Source organism: Chrysemys picta, chromosome 5 (assembly GCF_011386835.1).
Source record: "Chrysemys picta bellii isolate R12L10 chromosome 5, ASM1138683v2, whole genome shotgun sequence".
NCBI classification, from domain to species: Eukaryota; Metazoa; Chordata; order Testudines; family Emydidae; genus Chrysemys; species Chrysemys picta.
The window spans coordinates 52,123,893-52,149,368 of NC_088795.1; the positions used below are offsets into that span (position 1 = coordinate 52,123,893).

Sequence of the window (25,476 nt, forward strand, 5' to 3'; positions counted from 1 at the left end):
TGCAAATCCATTCATACGCCCATTATTATTTATCTGAATTTGGCAATGCGGGGTGGGTCCTCCATTTCCGCTCTCCCCCTGGAGGAACTGGTGAGGCCTTCATGTAAAAGAGGCAGATGGGGGACACCGCTTCTTCTCCTGTCAGATGCTGCTGAAAAGCGGGAATCCCAGAAACTCCCCAGTAATGCACCAGATCCTTCTGCTGCTCCTACTGTAGATTTACCTGACTACTGTGTCCTTGCTGCACCAGCCAGTGACGGAGGAAGGAGAGCCCAAATCTGGGAGGCGAAGAGGAACACACCTGCTTTACCGGGTAGGTGGTAATATTCTCTAGTCTTCTCTTACTTGTATATCTGGTGGCATCACTGTTGGTAACTCTCCTCTTTTGTTGGAGCAATCGATTGGGCATTTTAAGTCTCCATTACTGTACAAATGAAGTCATGAATTGTTTCACTCTAACCAATGTAACTTCTCATGCATACGATGTTACTAGTCCCAAAGGGACAGATTTTTAAAGTATTTTGGTGCTTAAAGATGCAGAGAGGCGCCTAGTGGGATTTTCAAATATTTTGTTGATTTCAATGGGAGACCTCTGTCAGTGTAAAAACTGGAGGGTCATTCAATTGTTGTCCATCCCAAGTAAAATATGTACACACATTATCCTAGAAAGAATTTAAAAAGCAGTAGAGGCTATGGAAGGAACAGGCAGAGTTCAGATAGGAGAAATCATGCATAAATCAAATGGCAACCTTATGTATCATCATAGAAATGTCACTCAAACGGCAGTCACTGCTTACATGAATTTCATAGATTTTCAAAAAGTCTTTGATGCTGTGAATAGAGAAGTCTTGTGGAAGTTGCTACTCCACTATGGAGTCCCTCATAAATTTGCAAACATCATTCAGAGTGTCTAAGAAAATATGACATGCCAAAAAATACATAACAAACTGACTAAGCCATCAGTGGTTACTATCTGTGTCAGACAAGGATGCCTTATATCTTCCATGCTCTTTCTACTGGTAGTGGACTGGGTAATAAGACCACAGAACAACCCAGGGGTATACAATGGACTCTCACACACAAGTTAGAAGACCTCAGTTTTACAGATGGCATCAACCTGCTGCCCAAACCCACAGAGACATGCAAGCTAAAACACATAAACTCCAGACCTAGACTTAGTTGGATTGAAAATTAACACAGAGAAAACTAAAACCATGAGAATCAACATGCAACAAGAAATACCAATCATTCTGGGACTGATGGAGAAGAGGTCCAACACTTCACAAACTTTGACAGTATCATAAGTAAAACAGGTGGAACAGACAAAGTTGTTAAACCTAGCAGAGCAAAAGCCAGACATGTCTTCATAACTCTAACGCAATCCGGAGAAGTAGAAACCTTGCTCTCCAAACTAAACTTTAGATATTTAACACCACTGTAAAGTCTGTCTTATTATATAGCTCTGAAACCTGCGATGTATCAAGCCCCTACTATCCAAACTCCAAGTCTTCAAAAACAGTTGCCTTAGACAACTCCTCAGTATCAGATGGCTAGAAAAAAATTACAAACAAAGAGCTTTCGAGAAGGACAAAACAGAAACTGACAGGACAGGAAATTATGGAACAAAAATGGAGATGACTAAGACACACATGGAGGAAAGACCCAAACTATAATAACAAGACAGACATCCCCAGAATAAGAGGCGATGAGATAGACCCAAACAACATGGAAACACACTACAGAAGCAGAAGTGAAGGACATCAGAATGACATGCAAAGAAGCTAAGACTTCAGCAAGAGACTTTCAAAGATAGAAGGCAGTGGTGAAGGCCCTATGTTCTTCAAAAAACAAAGAGGTGTGAGATGAGTAAGTCAGTCAAAAGGAGTTAGGCACCTATCTGCATCTTTAAGCTCCTAAATACCTTTTAAAATCTGGCACAAAATTCCTTAACCCTTAACAGTGACGAATAGAACTTTGCAAATGAGCACCAGAGGAAGAAAGTGGATAAAAGCTAAGAAAATGAAGTATAGAGAAATATGCAATAGCTTAGTTTTCTGATCTGCAAGGCCTTAATTCAGCCAAAAATTTAAAGCACGTGCTTAAATCCATCCTTATTCATCAGAGCATTTATGCATGTGCTTAAGTGCTTTGATGAATAAGATTAGCTTTCTGAACTTGAGTCTAAAGCTAAAAGACCAGGGATAACTAGATTCTGATTTGCAACAGGATATCATAAGTCACAGCCTTGATCCAATGCTAGAAGCTTCCATATTCTGTCAGTGAACATCCTGGTTTGAGTCCCTGAAAGGTGAAAAGGAAAAGGCCATGTTTGAAATTAGCAGCTACATTGTCTGAAAATAAGTATTGTGAAGAAATATTTAGCTCTGGATAAGGTCCATTCATTATAATACAGTATCTCTGATGAATAACAGCTGAGCCTTAAATCAATATTCAGTTAAATACTCCCTGCGTTCTACCCATTAATTGCTCTACAGCTTAGCAAATAACATTTTAACTGCATGAAGAATGGTAACCAAATCTGTATTTGTATTTTCATTATTTTTCCTTAAGAAGGGCTATGCCTCTTTCCCAGTATTACCCCCATATAAATCAAATCATGAAGGGATTACAGGACAAAACATATAAGAAGAAACACAAGTGCATCCTCTGGCCATAAGAAATGCTGTGTTAACTTGCTAGTAAATAAAGAACCAAGTTACATAGTCAGGGGAAAAAACAGTGCTATTTTATCCTGTGAGTACAAAATGTGTGTCTTTTAAGTGGTTTTTGCTCTTGGTCTAGAACAGGGGTCGGCAACGTTCGGCACGTGGCTCGCCAGGGTAAGCACCCTAGCGGGCTGGGCCAGTTTACTTACCTGCTGACGTGGCAGGTTCGGCCGATCGTGGCCCCCACTCACCGTGGTTTGCCGTCCTGGGCCAATGGGGGTGGCAGGAAGCGGCGCGGGCCGAGGGATGTGCTGGCCGCGGCTTCCCGCCACCCCCATTGGCCCTGGACGGCGAACTGCGGCCAGTGGGGGCCGCGATCGGCCGAACCTGGCGCGTCAGCAGGTAAATAAACTGGCCCGGCCCACTAGGGTGCTTACCCTGGCGAGCTGCGTGCCGAACGTTGCCGACCCCTGGTCTAGAAAGTAGAAGTATGAGCATTTCACATTTCCATTTTTTAAAAAAAAAACTAAGCTTCTTTACATTTTAACTACTGTAATTAAGCTGGAATATTAGTAATGTTTACCTCAAAAATTAAAGAAACAAGTCGTGAATATTCATGATTAACCATACAATGAATACTTTGAAATAAGCTCTTATAACCTAAATACCATCAGGAAACAAACAACTTGCTGATGTTTTACTCTCACAACTCACAAAATATCCAAGGGCAAAGTAATAATGTTTGACTTTGTCTATGTCATATGACAAGTATTAAAACAGCTGTCCTGTCTGGAATGCAGAAGAATTATATTACATCTCGTGCATCTGATAATTTGCTATCACCTCCATAGTATTATCCATACATATCACTGTATCGTGACTTTATTTCTGATGAAATTCTCACCTTTGTTTTAATTTCCATTTATCTAGACTACTGAAACTCCCTTCCTATCATCCCCTCTACTTCAGCATGCTTCTTACTGTGTTCCCACACATACATGTGAGAAAGAAAGATGGAAGAAGAATGAAAGAATGAGCATGTCAACTCTACTCCCAGTCAACTCTATTGCCACCCATTCATTTCAGGATCCAAGTCAAAATTGCCCTCCTTGTTTATAAAACCTTCAGTGGACTTTTTCCATCCTATCTACAGACTTTGTCACCTTCTACTCACACACTTGAACCTCTGTTCATGTAGCAATGGCCTTCCCATGTCCCTCTACACAATCCTGCCATTCATGGTCTTCTGCAGCTCCTGCCATTTGGAACAACCTTCTTTTATCTCTCTGCCTCAATGACTTTATCACACTGATTTATTTCAAACAAAAGCTGAAAATGACTCTTTTCTTGCTTGTTGATACTACGTATTTTCTTCTGCTGCTATAGTTTATGGACCATGTCATTATTTTATTTAACTTATTATTTAACTCTGTAAAGATGTCATATTGTACTCTGTTGTACCCTTGAACTTAGTTATTATGCTTTGTAATGTAGGATTCAGCTTACCAACCTATACTATATGCAACAAACTACTCTTAATGGGAGGTAAAGGATGAGAAATCAAGCACTCCAACCTAAGGAAATGCAGAGTAAATGTTAAAAGAACAATCTTAATTATGCTTATGGATATGTCTTGAAATACAGTCTCTTTTATGACAGGTTTCAGAGTAGCAGCCGTGTTAGTCTGTATCCGCAAAAAGAACAGGAGTACTTGTGGCACCTTAGAGACTAACAAATTTATTAGAGCATAAGCTTTCGTGGACTACAGCCCACTTCTTCGGATGCATACAGAGTGAAATAAATATTGAGGAGATATATATACACACATACAGAGAGCATAAACAGGTGGGAGTTGTCTTACCAATTCTGAGAGACCAATTAAGTAAGAGGAAAAAAAAAAACTTTTGAAGTGATAATCAAGATAGCCCAGTACAAACTGTCTGTACTGGGCTATCTTGATTATCACTTCAAAAGTTTTTTTTTTCTTACTTAATTGTTAGTCTCTAAGGTGCCACAAGTACTCCTAGTCTCTTTTATAACATTTTATATTATTTATTAAATAACTCAATTTGTCATACAACCTTACGAATAATAAATTACAGCATATATTGTAAAATTCTGCACTGCATGCATGAGACTTATGACTTTAAACACTCATATATTTAAATGTCCACAGAGGCTCCTCACAGTTGGTTAAGTTTTTAGACGTTAATGACATTTTAACAAAAAAAAAAATCCAAGTTTGAATTTTCTAGCTTTAGTTATCATTAAATTAGTCCAGTGTAAATGTTCTAACTGAAACTCATGGGGTCAAATCCTCAGTGGATGTAGGTCACCTGAATTCATAGGTTTAGTTTGAATTTTTTCAGACTAACTCAACTCAAAAAAACAGCTCAACCAATTTTATTTACACAGTATAAAAAAAAAATTCACCTCTGTGCTGAGATCATGGAAAACCCAGTAAAGAATTTGTTGGACAAAGTCCTGAATAACTGAAAAAGTGGAGCTAAAATGTATATTGGAACCCAGACTTAACTATAGACTAGAGTGTAGCTAGGGGCAAACACTCCCTGTAGTTTAGTTTTGTGATCTGTAAAATATAGATAATAATACTTGTCTCACAGGAATTAATTCTCTATTGTTTTAAAACATATTCAGAGACTTAAATGGAAGCCACTACAGAACTGACAAATACTATTGTGTTATATAGTATTGAATATGTACTTTAGTGAATATGAAGAAAATGTTTTAAAATGAGTAATATGTAAATACAGTAGGCATACATTAAAATGACACTACATGGTATTTTTGGGTAATGAAATACCTGCTATGCATGGCTAACAAGCAGTAACAGAAATTGCATACAGACTGCTCAACAGAAAGTTGTAAGTAAATATTTTACAAAAATTGCTCATACTCTTTAACTTGTAGGGACAGTTTCCACTTACTAATTACTGTAATTATCACATGAAATAAGTGATTCTTTTCTCATTTACACAGGTGTAAGTCAGGAGTAACCCTAGTGAAGTCAATGGAGTTTTTTAGGCATAAAACTATTCTACATGAGAAGAGAATCAGACCCATGATTATTAAAAGCATAAAAATGCTTTTAAAACTGCAGTACAGCATCTTTGTTGTATACATGAATATAGAATTGTGCACGGTGATGGCCTAACAGACCTTGACACTGCAGCCTTCTATTTATTGATAAACTAGATGCAACATAGGCACCAGACAGTTGTTTACACTACCCTGTCAACCACTAGCTTGAGAGAATATTTCCAGTCTATGTGACCATTCAGTCCTCAGCATCTCTTCTGAAAAAGCAACGCATACAAAAGATATAGCAACATATGTGTACCTATATTTAAAAAAATAATTCCCAAATAAAACACTCTACTGCACACACTTCTCCCCCCTGGGGAGAGGATGAGAGGACAAACACATGACATATGTTAGTCATGTTGCTTCATGTGCTCAGATACTATGGTACGAGCGCCATATAAGAACCTCTATAGACTAGAGCTCATAGGAATGCCAAGTAGCATCACTTGTGGAGGTGGCTTTAATGATATAGGTACATTAGGGGAACAGGTTTGAGACCTCCAAATTTATTTCACATTGTCCATTGAACAGTCATAGTAACAGCTTTCACTGCTACTGATCTGAGATGAAGTGAATGCAGTGAGCTAGAGGTGAAAGGCTCTGTATCCCATTACCAGTCCCCAGAGCCATCCCGTCCCTTCTATTGAATCCACTTTTATTTTTCACAATAGCTTAGTTTTTACTAAACTCTGACACAGTATTGGAATGACACCTCCAGCCTAGCTGAATTGTTGCCACATCAGATTACATTCCATTAACCATGATGTGCCAACACTTCTGTCATCCCAATGTTGTACCATGTCAAGCCCAGGAAATGGATAAAGACAAACACAGTTTTGTTAACAAGGAGGGTTAAACGTATGTTATATTTCCCTTTAGAGGAAAATCAATTTAGAAAAATAAAAGCTCATCACTTTAGATGGGGGGGATGATACTGTGGTTAAAACACTAGATTGACAGTTGGGAGACCTGGGTTCTTTGAACACTTCTGATACAGTGATCCTATGTGACCTTGGGTCAAACAATCTCTGTTTTCTAAACTGCCTCTCCTGCAGAAAAAGACCATAGGGCAGAAGCACATGCAGAGGGGACTCTCCATACACAGATCTCCACATCTCCTGTGTGGAAGGAAAGAGGCAGCTGCCTCCATAGTGCTGTCTCCCTCTTCGTAGAATCCCTTTTGGAGCACGTTGCACCAGGAGTCACCCGGTTGGAGAAGACAAACCATGCTGACTGGAGGTGGAGGATGGGAGGCCCCCTACTGCATGGGGTCAAGGCCAGGAAGGCACACAGACTGGGGCTGTATCACTTGTTCCACACAGCCCTTCTTGTAGCACTGCAGCAGGGATTACCCCTTAAATGGGTCTCTAGGGCAGTCATGACCAAAGACAGTCCCTAGCAGAGCAATTCCATTGGAACCACACTGCCAGGGAGCAGGAGGAGGTCCCTGGGAGCATTGTTATACTGTGCAAGGACAGGTTCTCCACACAGATATCTGGTTTCCACATTTGGGGACAGATGCAGCAGCTCATTCTGGGGAACAAACACCCTGCCCTCTCTTTCTCTCCCCTCGCCCCCACACACAGTATGATTGGGGGTGGTGGGGGACTGGATGAGAGAAACTTCATAGAGATTCCCTCCCCTTGCTTAGCAGCCTCTTGTGGATTTTATTATGGGACTGTGGGAGGAGGCTTGGGTGTGGGGTGGGGTGAAGACTTCATGAGCTTCCCCTCATGTTTACTTACAGATTTTTCCACCAGGGGAAGGGGAGAAGTTGGCCTCTTCTCCCCCCTATAATGGGCAGGAATTTCAGCTCTCAGAACCTGCAGATTTCTGACATCTCTGCAGATCTCCTAGAGCCCAGGGTCAGCTGTAGAGAGGCCTGTGCCTTCACAATCCCTTGTATTTCTTTACTGCTCTCCCTAGCATCTGTCAGCAGTGGCCCCTGGAACTCCCCTTGCAGGAGAGGTAGGGAAAAATCCTCAATGCAGAGGGGCTCCACTTTGGACTTAACACCTAAGGCCATATTAACTCCTCATTGGGTTCCTGACATGTTGCTGGGAGTGGAGGGACATACTCATAGTGCATTCATCTCCCCATCCCTACTCTTTGCCTGCCCCTTCCCCTGCATAGTTCTCCCAACCTTATAAAGCATTCTCCATGCAGTTTGGATCAGGGGGCTGGTGTCATAGAAGCAGCTGATCCTTCCATTTCACACATCTGGGGAAGATCTGGGTACTCAGGAGATCCTCCATATGTGTCCAGGAAGCACAATCCAGGTATCTGTTTTCTCATTCATGACATAGCAATGACAATACTTAACTATTGTCATCATTACTGGACTAACCCTGGACTGACTCCTGCTCGTTTCCTCACATGTACTCCCCACTCAGGTCTCATGTGATTCTGCCACCCTCAGACCAGGCCTTGGGCTGCAGTCGTCCATGATCAACTATGATTATTTCAGCAGGTCCAATTTACACTCAGGAGCTACAGAGCAGGGTTAGATAAGGAATCTTGTGCCCTATGTAAACTTTGCATTATGGGTATCATTGATGTGAAAAGAGTAGTCTGGAGTACTTTCCATTACTCACCCACCAGCAGTTACTCCATCCATTAGAAGACAGAATAATTATAGGGAACTGTAACTCTTTTCCACTTTGGCATTTAAATTTTCTATTGTATGTATTGGACACGTATTACATGTTTTCATAGGTGCAGATTTTATTTTGTGTTTAAGAGTTCCACATGTGTAGCTGTCCAGTAGAGCAATGCAATCCATCTGTAACCATCACAGTACTATGCCTTTTCATATTCATTACAGGGGCAGAGCTCATTCTATTTATATATTCTTTGGCGTCAATAAGGAGGCTGTAATCTGCACAGTACTGAACTTTAAAAGGAAGCCTTTAAGACTCCATATTTGTTTTATTCATTTTATTTAGATATGAGGTTGCCATTTTCATACTTTTGGTTCTTTAAACAACAATTTTCAGTTACAGTGCAAAAATTCTAACTTTAGCATTTTGATTGAATGGCCACATAAAACCCTATAGTTAAGTAACGTACCTGGCCTACATTGTATTGGCATCTTTATTACATCTAAAGGACAGAGTGCATAATATTTGATAAGAAAAGGATTCAAACCACATCTGTAATTATGTTAAATTTAACAGTATGTAAAACTAACTTCGTTAGGTGTCAGTTAAAGTGGCATTTGACCCCAAAGACCTTTTAGTTTTATTAGTCCTCTAATACAATATCAATGAGCTATTTGTGTGGTCTTTTTTTAAAGTCAGTTTTTGTTCTATTATTCAGTCAAAACAAACTAACAATTTTTGTCAGATCTGATCAGCCAGCTAAAATTAGTAACGTTAATGTAAATAAAATTTGTCAAGTCTATTTTCATTAAACTGGTCATTTAAAAACTCTCAGCATGTGAGCCTGAGGTACAATTTGCCCAACAGTCACTTACTTTCATTTAATCAGTGAGTTAAAAGAAAACCAGCAGCCTGAGGTTAATTTTATTTTACAAGTCAGCTTTCATTTGATCGGTTAATTAAAAACAGTAATTGGGGTTATGTTTTAAAGTCAGGTTAAATTCCCTCATTTCTCTTTAAAAACAGTGGAAAGCCAAAAATGCAATCTGTTAAAGGAGTCCTGCCATCAGCCAGTTCAAATCAGAAAGTCTACAGTAAAATTGTCAAGCTGTCAGTTATTTCATACCACAAATAGAACTGGTACTGGTCAGACAACTTAGAATATACAGTTTATTTGAAGAATTTGGTTCTTTTTCCATCAGAGATTTGATATTTTACAAACTTGTTCATTATGTAAAGACTTCAGGACTGAATTCTTCACGACTGACAGGGGAGTTTCTGAATACACACATAGCTTTTAGAGTATTCAGGAATCTTACTCTTTCTGAAAACACACATGTACTTGCAAAAAAATTTGCCAATAATGTTGAAGAGAATTTATATTTTTAGTCAAAACAAAGTTCAGAAGCCTTCCTTTGCAACATTTGCCCCACTCCAATTACTATTCTTAAACACTGAGGTAAACATTGAATGGTAAATTATACCATGAAGTCCATGGGAATACATGTGGAGTAAGATACTGATCACTGTGAATAGGGTACAACAATGTAGCCAAAATAACTTAGGGACCATTTCTGTTGACCTCTCAAGTGTAGCACATAATGTACACTCAAGGGGCAATCCAGGTCATTATGCACTGATCATCTGTTTTGCTCCCCATCTCCCTCTCTAAGAGATCAGAAGGTTATCTTTCCTCAAGTATGTACTGCAGTGACTTTAGCTCAAAATAAATCAAAGGCCTTGTTTATACTCAAAAACTTTACCAGTATAACTGAACAAAAATTGGAATTTCCATCCTGCAGCAAATTCCAATATTTCAACATTTGATTTCATCTCCAACTGGGATGACTGCTTGAAATATTGAAATTTCAATTTGGAAATGGTGAAACAGTTTGTTTTCACAGTTTCAATTGAAATGAAATATTTCAAACAATATCCCCTGAATCAAAATGTTTCATTTCAAGTCAGTTCAACATTCAATTGCATTCCTTTATGGTGCTATATTGCCTCAGATGAGCTGGAATTTGGGAGCCTGATACCTCATTATCCCCTATGGGCCAGGCTCCCTGGCTGGACTGTATCTGCCATGATGCACCACACAGTTTGGCCAGAGGTGAGATCATTACTGGAGATGTAGTCTGACCAAGAAGCCTGCCCAGTGCAATAGAAAATGTAGTTTAACGTTGAACTCACTTGAAACAACATATTTCATTATTGGTTTTCCTGTCCAAAAAACATACAAAAATTACAAAAACTGAAATTTTTCAGATAAAATTTTGATTTTGTGGGAACTGCAATTTCCAGCAAAAATAATAATAAAAAAATTCCAACAAAAAATTCCTGACCAGCTCTACTCCAATTGTAGATGCAGTTATGCTATAGACTTTTACTATGCACAGTTATAGTTATGCACTTTTTTGCCAGTATACCTGTGTCTACACTAGGGCTTTTGATGGATTTGAGAGGCACAAGCAATGTAGAATTGAAGACAAAAGTGCTTATACTTCTAGGGTACTACTCTCCCCAACATCTTCCTATCTTTCTCTTACTCTTAGGAGGAAAAAATGCTAGAGCCCCTCTTAATACAGTATCAAGCCTCCTGCTTTATTATCTCATGTCTCCTTCTGTGTTATGTTTCCTCTTTCTAATTTCTTAACTTGGGCAATGGGCTTTCACCCCCCTTCTTCCTTTGGACAATTTGACCAGATGAAACTAAAATATTTCTCTTTCCTTTGAAGCAGCAGGAGGCTAATATCTTAGGTGGTTGTTAACTATCACTTTTAACTTTCTTCCATTCATGCTTTCCAGCTTATTTGGTTGTACTCAATGCAGATCCCTTATGATTTGTCTCTCTGGGCCAGTTAGCTTTTTACTTTCACACTAAGGTACTGGACAAGTGAGTAATACTGCCCAATAGCCAGATGCATTATTATTACATATAATAAATGTGCTTATCATACGATTATCAAAATATGATTTTTTCTCATATACTCTCCAGTCCAACAATATTGCCCAGCCAGCCAGAATCCCTTCTTGGAGCACGGAATCCTCTGAAGAAGTGACAATTCTAAAGTATAACAGATTCATAATAGGACTTCAATTTACCTTGTTTCTGCCTCATAGATGTCATGGGAAGATAATACCTTCTAACATTCTCTCTCTCTCTCAACAAGGGCCTGATTTTACACCTAATTCTCACAGGTGTAAATGAGTCCACAAAGTGCAAGGCGCAGAAGATCAGGCTCAAAAGCTGCTAATAGCAGACATATAATAAAATGTGTTACTGATGCTACCAGACATGTCTGTGATGTGTTTTACCAACTCAGTACAGAAGGATGGTAAATAGGAGATACAACAGATGTGTCATCAACCGCCAAGTTAAGAATAGTGTATGGCCTTTTCCTATGAAGAACTGGAGTTCAGAATCTAAAAAAACATCACCGTTGAGACTTACTTACTAAGTGTTTTGCATCAAAATGCCCAATTTTATATATCATAATGTGTGTATATAAAAGTGTTGCTCATTAGGATAGCTTCATGAGAGGTGAATGTCTCCGGTAGTTTTCATGATTGTCCCAGGATGGATAGCAGTTATATAATGTTAATGGAGCATACTTCAGAACAATACAATGCAGGACCCTCAATCTCAAATAGCACACAACAAGTCTGAGACATCAACATTTCAGTTCTCTTCATATTTACGAGGCCTCTCAACATTTCTTAAAACTAAACAATGTTGCCTCATCCTTAAGACTGCAAACCCCAAAGCCCGCCTCCCAAATCAAGTTTTGGCACTAAACCCTTTAAAATAGTTGACTGGGTGAAGGGTATACTTTCAGCTTGCACTGAGTACAATGGAATGTAAATATGCTGGTGAGGCTATACAATAGTGCAAACCAGTGGTCATCAATAACTCTTTATACCATGGCACAAATTCCAGCTTTGGGGACAGCTCCAATGGCTACATCTGAGCACTTCCAAAATGCTTGGTTCAGGGCTCTTATGATGCTCTGCACAATGCCCAACAATAGGTATTGCCACACAAGGTTTAGCACAGGAAGAATCTGGGAAGTACTCTGGATCCTCTCGTGGTTTCCCTAGCAACCCCACAATAGGAGGGGATGCATATAATTTTTTCTGAGGGTTGCCATGACTAAACTACTGTTCCAAAAGTCTTGAAAAATATCCAGGTTTAAAAACTAGTCCTTTCTTTGAATGTGATATGAGGCAATTGAAAATGGATGCAACCACTGACCAGAAATGAGAAACATGGTCCTCCCAACTTTCCTTCCTCTGGTCTCCTCCAACATATGGCCAAACCTAGATACTCCAAACTCTCCCTTCTAAACAGAGTGTATATTACAACAGGTCAGGAGCACTGCTGGGTCAGAGGCTCCCCACTTCTCCCTCTCCTGCACAATAAGACCCCCATGGTTCACTACTTCTCTGCCCTCTAGACCCAGGGCAAGGGAATGAGCATCCAATCTGGGGCTCCAAGATGTTCCTACTCCATTATCTTGGGGCCATAGTCATCACCAGTTGTGATCCGTGGCTTTTTAGGGGCACTGAAACCCCCTTTCTGTACCCCCACAAATAAGTCATCAAACAAGCTTACTAACCACTTTACCTGTCAAATTTGAAAATAAGATCTGATTTCCCTCTTTGTCACCTCAGATTTACACCAATGTAGGCCCCATGGATTACTCCTGATTTATGGACATGATTGTGAAAGAATAATTAGGTCTACTGTTGCTCACTGCTAGAGCACAGATGCTGGAATCATTGATTTGGTTTAATTGTGACATTGACCATATTACTGATTCGAAGTTCTAAATTAAATAATTTAGCTAAGTCAGAGCTGTGCTTTTAAAGAAGATTCATTTCAGTTTTTCAAATAACAAAAGCAAAGTTAGATGAAAGTTTTAAAAACACTATTCAAGAATTGAAGCCACTAATTTCATTCCTCATTCTTATCCCTCTGTAAAGTTTTATTAAAAAGTAAGAGAAAACCAGTCTACACAATGAGGCCTGTATCAGGTGTACACAGGACAACAGACCTTCTTGGCTATTTGTTGTCAGAGGCCCTTGATGTTCACAGGTTTCAGATCACATTAGCTCACATTGGACTGATGGGGAAGAAAGAGCTGTAGCTCTGCCCAACTGTTGACACTTTAATGTTCCCCATAAACACCCCAGGTTCTGGCTGCCACTGGTTATTTGTCAGAACTGGCAGTCATTCGGTAGTTGTTTGGGTGGGATAATCTATGTGTTGACATATGGATGCTCTTGTTAAGTGACTTTTCACCTGTTGGTTTGTAATTACCCTTTAAGAAGCAGAATCGTGACCTCTACACTTCAAAGGAAGAAAACTTGGAGTCATGGGCGGCATGTAATGGAGGCTAGTGGACGCTAAGCCTCCCCAAACCTCCACTAACACTCCCTGCCATGGCCCCAGGGCCAGCCCATAGAGGGGCTCAGAGCTCCTCCAGGGGGCTGAGTCTCAGGGTGGCTCAGGCAGGCGGGCGGGCCAGGGCTTGGGCCAGCCAGGGCAACTCGTGCAAGTCAGGGCTCAGGGCGGCACGGGCACGCAGGTAGGCTGGGGCTGCTCGGGCAGGCATGCAGGCCGGGGTTTGGGGCAGCTAGGGCAGATGGGCAGGCCAGCTAGGGCAGCTTATGCAGGTCAGGGCTCAAGGTGGCTCAGGAGGGCCAGCTGGCTGGGCTGGTGCGCAGGATGGCTCAGGCCAGCAGGCCGGCACGCAGGACGGCTTGGGCAGGCTGGCCAAGGCTCAGGGTGGCTCGGATGGGCGAGCCAGTCAGGGCTCAGGGTGGCTGGGTGGGCCAGCAGTGCCCCTCCAGCCACAGTGAGAGGCCCTTTGCCCCTGGCTGGTGAGACCAGGGGAGTGGGGGCAGAGTGGAGGCAGGGCCTCGGACAGAAGGGGTGGGTTAGGGTGCTATCCTCCCCAGATGGGTGGTTCATGCGCTGCCCAGGCTTGGATTGAATTTTAAAGTGCCAGAAGCCAGCATGGGGACTGATGGGAGCCAGAAGCAGCTGCCAAGTGAGAACAGTGAAGTGACTGTTGCTGAAACCAGTCCCAGAGGAGGCTTTGGAGCACGAGCAGCAGCAGCAGCACATCTTGGGGCCATACTCTGAGGAGTTGTTTGAACTCCCCACCAGGAACAGCCTTCTGCAGAGCCTGGAGCAGACATAGAAAGGACGGAAGCCACCTCTGATCCTGGCTGGGATTGGCTCCTCTTCCTCCACACTTCTCACCATGTGGAATTAAAAATGGCTACTGGGAAATGCAAACTGTAAATGTTCCTTGAAAGCGAATTTTTATTTGAGAAGGCACAGATTTTTGCTAGAGCATTGCTGTTTCTTAAAACTAATAACCTTACATTGTCACGCCTGTAAGCACACCCCTCTGTAACCACTCAGTGCTATAACAAGCCACTTGAAAACAGTGGAGGGAGGTGGAAATGTTTTCCATTTACAAATCTAGTCCAGTGCAGTTAAAGGTGGCCCATGAAGTCCATCAGTGACAAATCATTTGTGCCAAATTCAACTGGGGGTTGAAATTTTGTCCAAATGTGGCAGGGGCTGGGGGACAAAGGGGATGGCAGTGGAGTTCTGTATGTTTGCATGCAGCCATAACAGGCAAAGCCATGTGGATGCTAATACAGCATCCTGTTGCTTCTCTCGTGAATTCTGACCCTATCCCGGGCACTGATAGCTGCAAACTTTTCCTGACACAGGAACTCCAGCTAGATAGTCACATTTTGGGAAAAGGCAAATTTGCCAGGGCCATCTCAGCAGCTCACCAGCTCACTTCACTCATAGATGTACTGTCCATATGTTTGAATACTTCGGTTGCATAAAACTACAGGTTTCCCACCAGTCGCTTGGAATAACATCTCCCTGTGACAGTGGGGCACCACAAGAACAATTATGTCCTCCAAAATGTGGAAGGCCCGGAAAAATAGAAAAAGCTTTTGTAGCACAGCCACTGATGGCACCTCCCAACTCCCCCCCCCCCCCCCCCCACACACACACACCCAACCCAAGTAGTTCTGCAATTTTTAGAAAACAAAAACAGCTTTGAATTTTTAACTTACCATTGTCTCTGCACATCTTTCTCTGTAGCTAACCAGGCTGTGTCCAGGGAGCTTCTGTGGTCTGAAGCATCCCTTTCATAATATATTCAAGTTCAGCTTGGAAAAGTAACAGTTCATCTCCTTAAAATTCCACAAGGATTTTTTCTGTGCTCCTGCACTGAGCTATTTGAAACAATAACCCTTTGGGTCTTGTCCTGTTCCAGGCTTCTCAATCTCTACTTGCTGCAGTACCTTCACAGCTCACCCAGAGGCCTGGACCAATGTACCTTCATGGACCATTCCAATAGGAAGCGTTTCCATAAGGAACTTATGGTTGAAGTTCTGGACAGGGCTAACAAGCAACCAAACGCTTCTAAAGCAAGAAGTAGGAATGATACCAAATGACAGACAGTATCATCTAGTGATTATAAAAGTACCTTTTGGGGACAGTTTCTAAATGAAATGTTAACACAGAGCGATTCAATGTATACATAATAGCTAGAAGGGGAAGAAGAGCTCGACGGATGGTGTGACCTAAGAACCTCTTAATGCCAACTGGAAAGGGAGAGTAGAGGAATTACAGAACTCTCGTGAGTCTGGTGTGTACATTCTAATTCACCAAAGAATGCTGTGAGGTCTCAAATGAAAGCCAGTGTCACTTTGGTCATTCATATTGTTGTGAAATGTATATACAGATACTATGTACCGGTATATACAGATAACTGTATATACAGATACTATATATTTTCAGTATATACACTGAAAATATATTTTTAAAGTCTTTATCGATGTATTAGTAACCAGCAAAGGTGAAAAACACATTTTCCTCTAGACAGGAGGTAAGAAATGTGTCTCTCTCTGTCGGGATGTAAATCAAGCATTGTAAATTAACACAATAGATGCCCATTTCCATACAAAGTCAGATGTTAACAAAGTGATGTGAAGTCAACAAGGAAGAAGCATATAGGAAAAACAAGCCACCAAGAGTTATCCTGCCTAAGACTACAGGTAATGAACTTTGCGAGTATTTATAGAAGGCAAAGAAGACACCCTTGTATCCTGCACCTAGGATGTAAATGGACAGTACATTTGTGTTCATGAAAAAAAGGTGGACTTTGGGTGAGATAAACATCTTTAGACAGGAGGTTAACCTGTTAGTTAAGTTTATTCTCTAGAAAGCATGTTATGATTTTGTTTTATATGTCTCCATTTGTATCCTCACTCACAATCTCCTGAAACTGTAGTCTTTGATAATAAACTTATTCTTGTTTTCACTATAAATATATCACAGTGCTGTGGTGTTAAGTAAAGTGCTAGTCCTAAACAGATTTTTACTAGCTGGTGTGTACTATTCCTTTAGGGACAGCAGGCCTGGTATTTCTGTGAGTGTTCAGTGGATACAAGCTGGATACTACATGAAACAGTTGGAAAGGACTCAGGGATTAGTGTGTTCCATTCTTTACTCTGCACAGTGAGTGAGGCCTGCAGAGCCCTGGAAGGTGGAGCTTGTGCTGCCACAGACTTTTGGTTTCAGGGAGCTAATCCACAGCAAGCACACACAATACACCTTCACAATAAGAGCAGGTAGTGGTGAGGTGCCTTACAACCCTGGGTACTCCTGGGGAGTGTCACAGATGGTGCTACATATCAAAAATGAATCAACCCTGATCAAAACAAACAAAAAAGCTTGTATAAAACATCAGCAAGGGAAAATGCTGGGTCTCATGGGAATATAAAGGGAATCCTGGTCTCTTGGTCACATTCCAGTTCAGGTAATTACATCCTGCCTAGCTAAATATCCTCTGCAATTTCAGTTCAATATGTGATCCTTCATTTCTTGTCCTGAATTACTACATAGAGTTCTTGTGGGCTGCTGTGTTTCATTCCAGAGAAAGATGCATTTCACTGGTGGGTGGAGTGATACCTTGGTATAGATTGTAAATCAGATTAAGTTTCTAAAGCCTTTTGGGGTATATCATTATTATTTAACACCCCACAAACATGTGCTGTTGCTTTGCTGAACAAACAGGTGGGCATGAGCCCTGGCCTAAAAATATGAACAGTGCTATATAACTATGAAATTATTATTTATTAATTAATTATCATCAGGGAGTGGTGTGGGGGATAGATGATGACAACTTATTTTTTACCTCACAGTCCCCCAGTATGAAAAGTTGTGGAAGATTTATATTTATGCCTGAATGGTCTTTATTTTTCCTGGGTTTAAATCAGCATCTCAGCATTCTTTTTAATGCAGCTTCTGCTAAACGAATAAAAATATTTCATCATAAATATTTCAGAGAATATTATATAAGGAGTCACCATTCCTCAGCAAATCAAATTCTTCACCTGGAGCAAAAAGCATTGAAGTGGTTTCCAAACTTTTTACTAAGGTGACCCACCAACTTCAGTTTGTCTTTTTGCAACCCACTGTTACATATATCACCCTCCACCCCGGCACTGCAGCACTTGTCCCAGAACAATTTGGATATATCCACTACAACAACATACAGGTTGTTGCAGAACTCCTTAACATAAAGGCAGTCCAAAAGTACTGTTCTACTAAGTTACATATGATGAAGGCTAGGTTTTAGTTACGGGTATTTTTAGTAAAAATCATGGACAGGTCACGGGCAGTAAACAAAAATTCACTGCCCGTGACCTGTCCATGACTTATATTATATACCCCTGACTAAAACTTGGGTGCTCTGGGGCAGAGGGCAGCCCGGGGCACCACAGGTGTTCTGAGGGGGGTGGCCTGGGGGCACCACGGCTGTTGTGTGGTGGTTGGCAACGTGCAGCCCGGGTCCCCTGCTGCTGCTGGGGGGGGAAGTGGGCAGTGGGCAGTGGCCCAGGACCCCAGCTGCTGTGTGGGGAAGTGGGGGGCACGGCAGCCTGAGACCCCCCACTGCTGCGTGACTTCCATGACCTCCATGACAGACGCACAGCCTTACATATGACTGAAGCAGACAGTTTTAAAATGTTTGCATTTTATCCACCTACAGCACACATACGCAAGGTGGCACTATATCTATAAGGACAAAAAACAAAAAAAATAGTGCACCAATTCCTGTAGTAGTCAGCATTTTTCTGAGCCAACATTCTCCTGGTAGCAAAATATTTATGTGAGGAAACATTGTCTTTTTCCTGAGAAGTATGGTTGGTTAAAAATATATTCTTCCTTGAAAATACCATGGGCCTGATTCTCCCCTGCCTGGCCCCTTCTGTAGTCATTCACAGCTATGCCAAGTGGGGGTAAAATAATACCTCTGGAGCTAGTGCCAAATTCTTATTTGGCAAACTATTGGAGTGCACAGGTGTGAGGAACAATACAAGGTGTAAGGAAAGTGGAGAACCAGTCCCTGTGTCTCTCATTAAGTCCTATCACAGGGGTCAGCAACGTTTGGCACGCGACTCGCCAGGGTAAGCACCCTGGCGGGCCGGGCCAGTTTATTTACCTGCTGATGCGGCAGGTTCAGCCGATCGCAGCCCCCACTGGCCGCGGTTCGCCGTCCCGGGCCAATGGGGGCAGCGAGAAGCCACGGCCAACACATCGCTAGCCCGCGCCGCTTCCCGCCGCCCCCATTGGACCGGGACGGTGAACCGCAGCCAGTGGGGGCCGCGATCGGCCAAACCTGCCATGTCAGCAGGTAAATAAAACTGACCCGGCCCGCCAGGGTGCTTACCCGGGCGAGCCGTGTGCCAAACGTTGCCGACCCCTGTCCTATCAGATGTGCTTTAGAGTGCAGTGACTCTTAAAATGCATAAACCTCAACCAAATATTGTGTCTACCTTGCAATACAAGTAAACTGTTTACCCCTCTCTGCACATAGGGCAGAACTCTGCTTCCACATATCTCAGTGGCTGAACCATCTCCACCCCAACTCTTTCAATGGCACATGATACAGGGTCCTTACAGATACAGGGTCTGCAATAACGAGCGACACCCACACAAAGTATGATGGCATGTGTAATTCATTTAGCAGTCACAGTGTTTCTTTCTCTGCATCTTGACCTTCAAACTCTCTCACTTAAAGTTGTTGCTTTTGGCAGCAACAAAAGCCCCCAACCACAGAGGGGGGGAGGGGAAGAGGGTAGTGATGAAATGGAAATCAGGCATCTGCCCAAAGTTTAGACGCCAGGAAGAATAACATTTCCAAGTTATTTTTTCCCATTAGAAATAAGGGGGGGAAAGCCATGATAGACTCTGAAAATGTGAGATGTTAGAACAGCATGACCTTTGGTAATAAAATACAATAGTAATTTATAGCACTTATAAACTCTCTTCCAATGTTCTCAAGCCACTTTAAAAAGGTGGGAAAGGAACAGCATCCCCTTTGTACAAATGAGGATACTTAGACACAGAGAGATGAAGTGATGGTTCCATAGCAAGGTGTCCCCATCTTTACTGTTGCTTTTTCCTCTTTCTCCCATTTGTCTTCTTATCCATCTGTTGTGCCTTGTCCCAATCTGAGATAGTGGGCATGTTGGGCCAGGCTCTGTCTTTGGTTTGCTCATATGGACAATGCCTAGCACCATGGGGCCAAGATCCCTGATTGGGGCTTATAGTAGCTACTGCAATAGGAATAATAATAAGGAATAATAATAAAGACAGTGGTGAAGTCAGGAATAAAACCAGGCCTCCTTGATCCCTAGCCTGTGTTCTAGCCACTACATTATGCTGCCTCCTTAACCTCCCAAACACAATGCTTTATACCATAGAACTATAATTTTATTAGTGGGATAATGTCAGGATAAAAATAATGGAGTCCAGGCACTATTACATAGAGCAAAAAGGAGCAGGAAAATGGAAATGTCACCAAAACAGTATGGGCTATGCCTTAAGGGAAAAGTTCCTGTGCAATATCTCACCCTACCTCTGCATAGCTGCCAACAGACCCTCTCCAGCAACTAAAGGCAGCCTGGCAGCAAAGGAGAAGTCAGGGCCCAGTCTGTGCAGCATGATTGCCTCTCAAGTTGGTATAATTCAGACCACAGTCACATGCCTACATTAGCACTTCTGTGAGCAGCATTACTTCACCCTTCACACCAGGGGCATTCAATCAGAGGAGTTATATGGATTATTAAGACTGAAAAAACTTTACAATTCTAATTTAGTTTTCATTATTTTTTGCTGTAAATTTCAAATTTGTCATGTATTTTATTTATTTAGGGGCAGATTGTGACTAGCCATAATGCAGCCACACAAGGGAATAAAATTCTCCATGAGGGCTGTCACGCTATCTGGAGTGGCTTGTGACCATGAGTGCCAATCTCAGGGCAGACTGTCAAAAACAGGGCACGCACCCCAAACTGATAGTAAGTTCTATAACTAGATTTCACCAAGTTAGTAACAAATGTGAACTCCTAGATCACTATAACAGTCTCACCATGAACAGGGCCAGCTCTACTATTTTTGCTGCCCCAAGCAGCGCGCCGAACTGCCGCCGTGGACGGCGGGGGAAGTCTGTGTGCTGTTAGGGCGGCACGCGCATTTCCGCAGCGGCGGCAATTCGGCAGCAACTTCTGTCTTCAGCCAGAAGACAGAAGCCACCGAATTGCCCCCGCGGGCAGGGCCAGCTCCAGGCACCAGCCCACCAAGCTTGTGCTTGGGACGGCACCTGGAGGGGGGCGGCGCGGTGCGGTGTGGCGCTCCGGCTCCGGGGAGAGCGGGGCCACGGCCAGGCTCGCCGCCCTCCCCCCAGCGCTCTGGCTGCCCTCCCCCCCGGCGCCCTCCCCCCCGGCCGCCGGAGAGAGCGGAGCCCCGGCCGAGGCTGGCTGCCGGGGAGAGTGAAGCCCCGGCTGGGGCTCGCCGCCCTCCCCCCGGTGCTCTGGCTGCGGGGAGAGCGGAGCCCCGGCTGGGCACTCCGCCCTCCTCCCAGGGCTCCGGCTGCCCTCCCCCCTGGAGCCCTCCCCCCGGCCGCCGGGGAGAGCGGAGCCCCAACCGGGCACTCCACCCTCCCCCCGGTGCTCTGGCCGCCGGGGAGAGCGGAGCCCCGGCCGGGCACTCCGCCCTCCTCCCAGGGCTCCGGCCGCCCTCCCCCCCGGAGCCCTCCCCCCGGCCGCCGGGGAGAGCCTCACCGCCCTCGCCCCGGGTGTCCGGCCGCCCTCCACCCCCGCGCCCTCCCCTGCCACACGCGGGGGGGGGGGGGCGGCGGCCGGAGGCTTTTTTGCCTGGGGCAGCAAAAAAGCCAGAGCTGGCCCTGCCCGCGGGCAGCTGAACATAGAAGCTGCTGCCAAATTGCCGCCACCGTGGAAACGCACGTGCCACCCTAACGGCACACGGACTGCGCCCGCCGTCCACGGCGGCAATTCAGCGCACTGCTTGGAGCGGCAAAAACACATGGAATGCTGCCCCTTGCAGATTGCTGCCCCAAGCACCTGCTTGGAATGCTGGTGCCTGGAGCCAGCCCTGACCATGAAGTCACTGACAGTGCCCTTAGACTCTCCTGTCTATCTTGCCACCAAGGCAAGCTGGACTCAGTGATAAATGCTCACTTACACCAAAAATCACACAATATTCAGGTTGCTTCCAGGCCCAAGAGACCAGTCACTTACCCCAGATCACTTGGCACCCTAGATCTTACACCAAAGACAACACCTGTAGCTAATGCTGTAATAAACTAAAGGTTTATTAACGAGGAAAAAGAAATGAGAGTGTTATTTGCAGGTTAATGCAAGAAAACATATACACAGATGAGTTGCAATCTAAATCCTAAGAGTAACAGTTTTGTAGTGATGTGTCAATTCAAAGTGTCTTTCAGGGCAGGCCCAGGAGGTAACGTCTGGGGATCTCTGGCTTCAGTCTCTGGCCCTGTGAGAGTTCAAACAGCAGAGATGGAAAATTTTCCTGTGTCTTTGTTTTACCTCATTCATTCAGCCTCCAAGTCTATAGAACAAACTTCCAAGCATGTAGCATTTCCAAGATGCGATAACCAATCCTTTGTATTGGGATGTTCCTTGATGGCCCATCTGCTTTTGATAGTTCTTCTGGACCGGTGGAGGCGGGGGGACACTCTTTCCATCTGGGTTTACAAGTTTAGGGCAAACATTTTCAAGGTTATAAAGCAAAAATTATTCCTTACAGCATAGAATACAGACATAGCAAATAAGATTAATGCATGCAGCAACTTACAAACATTCTATAGAGTATAAACATTAAATACATTTTTATAAGACTAATACCTGTTTTGAGCAACGCTAATATGTAAGTTAACTGGTCTGGTCTCCAGCTATGAATTTGTCAGTTCTTAGCTAATGCCTGCAACCTTGGCAAGAACTGGCTCCTGGCCTGCCAATGTCACAAGGACAACTTTGATTTTAGCTCTAGAGGCTAAGGGGAGCAAGGGGCTGCACACTAGATGCTCTCCCAGGGAATCAGGTGGAGGCATCACTCCACCTATCTCTCTCCCACCTCCCTCACTGGCCACCTAGGGAGGAATAAGTAGCATTACTCTCCTTTTCTCCAATGCAACTGGAGCACTTTAGCTGCAGGTTCTCCTGCTGTGGCAAACTACATCTGTACGCTTCCCCTTACTCAGGAAAGTGCACAAAGGTACTAATTCAGTAAGGTTCTTACACACATGTGTAACTGTAAGCACAAGAGAAACTCCAATGGGACTATTCATGTGCTCAACATTATGCACATGCTTAAGTACCTTGCTGAATCAGAGACAAAATGCAACATTTAGCCCAGAGAAATTTGCCCACCTCTGTACACGATTAGAGGTAAAGTTCAGAATCTCTGACTGTATCCTTACATCCTCACTTTTTCATTGATTCAGCCTCCATCATGTAATTCTTACTCATGCCAGTAGACTCCTCTAGCTCAATGGACTTCCCAGGTGAATAAAGCTTGCAGGATCTGATAAACATAGATAGATGGGGGGCATTTTCAGCAGCACAATTGACCTTTCGTTGCTATAGGCAAAATGGTTTTGCATATATTAGAATAAAAATATACCGCAAGTGGGTAAAAACACCTGGTTTTCAGCTACAGCAGGTAGCACGTTTTGCTAACAACTCCTGAATGGTACTGCTGCAGCAGCAGCACAGTTTGAGCTCTCCTGTGTTCATCACACCCACTGTTAATGGATAAATTGGTTTTGTTTATTTTGGCTTTGCTTCTTCACCAACACGCCAAGGCACCACAGCGGCGTGTCTTCTCTAATTTTACACTGGTGTGGGGCAGGGCAGTCACTTAGCAAAAAAAAGCTGCTAGCCAATGGAGCAACAACAACAACAACAACAAAAGAGCAACTTCAGAGGGGAGTGGGCCAGGAATTTCTTTGAGCCTGGAACTGCCTGAAGTTAATTGTTCACATAAGAAGAATAAACTGGTGGTGCTATAATTGAATTTTTATGGAAATAAACAGGTGGCAGATTTACTGTGGCTGTGGGGATAGCAGGGGGTGAAATGCTGTAGCCACATTAACCTGTTTAATTTAATAGCCTCTGTACTCCTACAGGAGAAAAATAATGCTGTGTAGCTAGTTCAGTCAGCTGGATGCCAAATATAAATAACTACAATTACCATAAGATTGCCCATGTGCTGGTTGGGAAAAGGGCTTTGTGCCAGCGTCTGCTTAGTTGTCATGTTTATTAATTAAGCTCCAGGAAGTTTAAAAACAAAAGTTTTGGTGTAGCAAGAAAAATAAAGACACTAAGGAGGAGCAAGTGTAAGGCTTCAAACACAAAGGGCTAACTGACAGTCCCCTCTGCGGTACTGCCTCCTCAAACAGACATTGCCAAAGCCTCAGGATGACTGTTTCCAAATTGAGAGACGTGAATGAAGTTTTGCACCATGCTGCCCCCTGGTGGTGTAGCATTAACAATACACTGGCTTTGAAAACTGGCCCGTGTTAAGACTGCAATCTTCAATACGTGAGGGCAACGAGCACAAAATAAGCACTGATGTTTCTAAAGCATGGTATGTTTACCATTAAGCTAATTGCATGAGCAAGGATGAAACTATCTGATGTCGTTTCTTTACCTTTCACCACTGATGCAAAGCAAAAATAGACTGAATCAGAAGTAGCACTGTATTTACATCTTGGCCAGTTAGAGTGAATTGATGGAATTCTCTTGCATGATTCAAAGACGGCTCTAAGACAATCATATGTGATAATGAAATTAGAGAATTTGAAGGCTGCACAGTTAAGCACTCATTAGTCAGGAAATACCAAAGTTAGGTTCCAGGCATAATCATAACTCTGTCCCCTAGGGCATATACATGGCAACATAGTCATGATCAGTCTTAAATACGGCAATATAATATCAAACCATTTCCCCCTACAATTTCAGATAAATATGTGTAACATACTATTGTGCACTATTCAATGTGTGCTGGACAAATAGTGTCCATGAAAGTACTTTATACACAAGATGCCTTTGACTGAGGCAAAGCTTCCGAAGAAGCCATTGTTTCATTGACTGTGCACTTTACACGATATCACTCTGTTTGAGAAAAGGAGCCAGATCCTCGGCTGGTGTCAATTGGCATCGCTCTATTGGCTTCAATGGAGCTACATCAATTTGCGCCAACTGAAGATCTGGCCCATAGCACCTGAGCATTAATTAAAAATTATATTGCAATTGCATATATTTACAATGGGGCACAGAAAAGAACTTTAATTTTGGCACTACCTGACTTTGGAGTGGTAGACTTTGCAACCTTAATAGTCTCTTAATATGGGGATTTTTAATGCAATTCCCTAGCTGTCTTAAAAGAAAATGACAGAAACAAGAATTTCCATAATCTTGAAACATTTTAGTAAGACACCACTGCAATGTGCCTACTGACTCTTGTCTCGTTCACTATGCACTGTACTATGTATAACCTGAAACTGCAAGAACCCTGCCTTATTGCCAGCTCATCATTAGGAAAAAGGCTCATGTACCTTTTACCACATATTATGGGCAACAAACTTTACCTTCCGTCTGAAACATTACACAATTGTTCAAATGATCAGTATGTTAGCTCTTCCTAGCCATCCACAAGAGCAACATTTTCC

The 25,476-nt window shown here is 43.0% G+C and overlaps 1 protein-coding gene across 2 annotated transcripts in view; it reads right to left on the minus strand.

Moving 5' to 3' along the window:
* Positions 1–22,077: 22,077 nt before the first annotated feature.
* The window catches only part of SLC7A11 (solute carrier family 7 member 11), a 117,248-nt gene continuing 113,849 nt past the window's right edge, over positions 22,078–25,476 (minus strand). For both annotated transcript variants that reach the window (XR_010601354.1, XR_006174442.2), the window contains one exon: positions 22,078–22,488. The gene's annotated coding sequence lies outside the window, so the exon portion shown is untranslated. The remainder of the gene's footprint in view (positions 22,489–25,476) is intronic.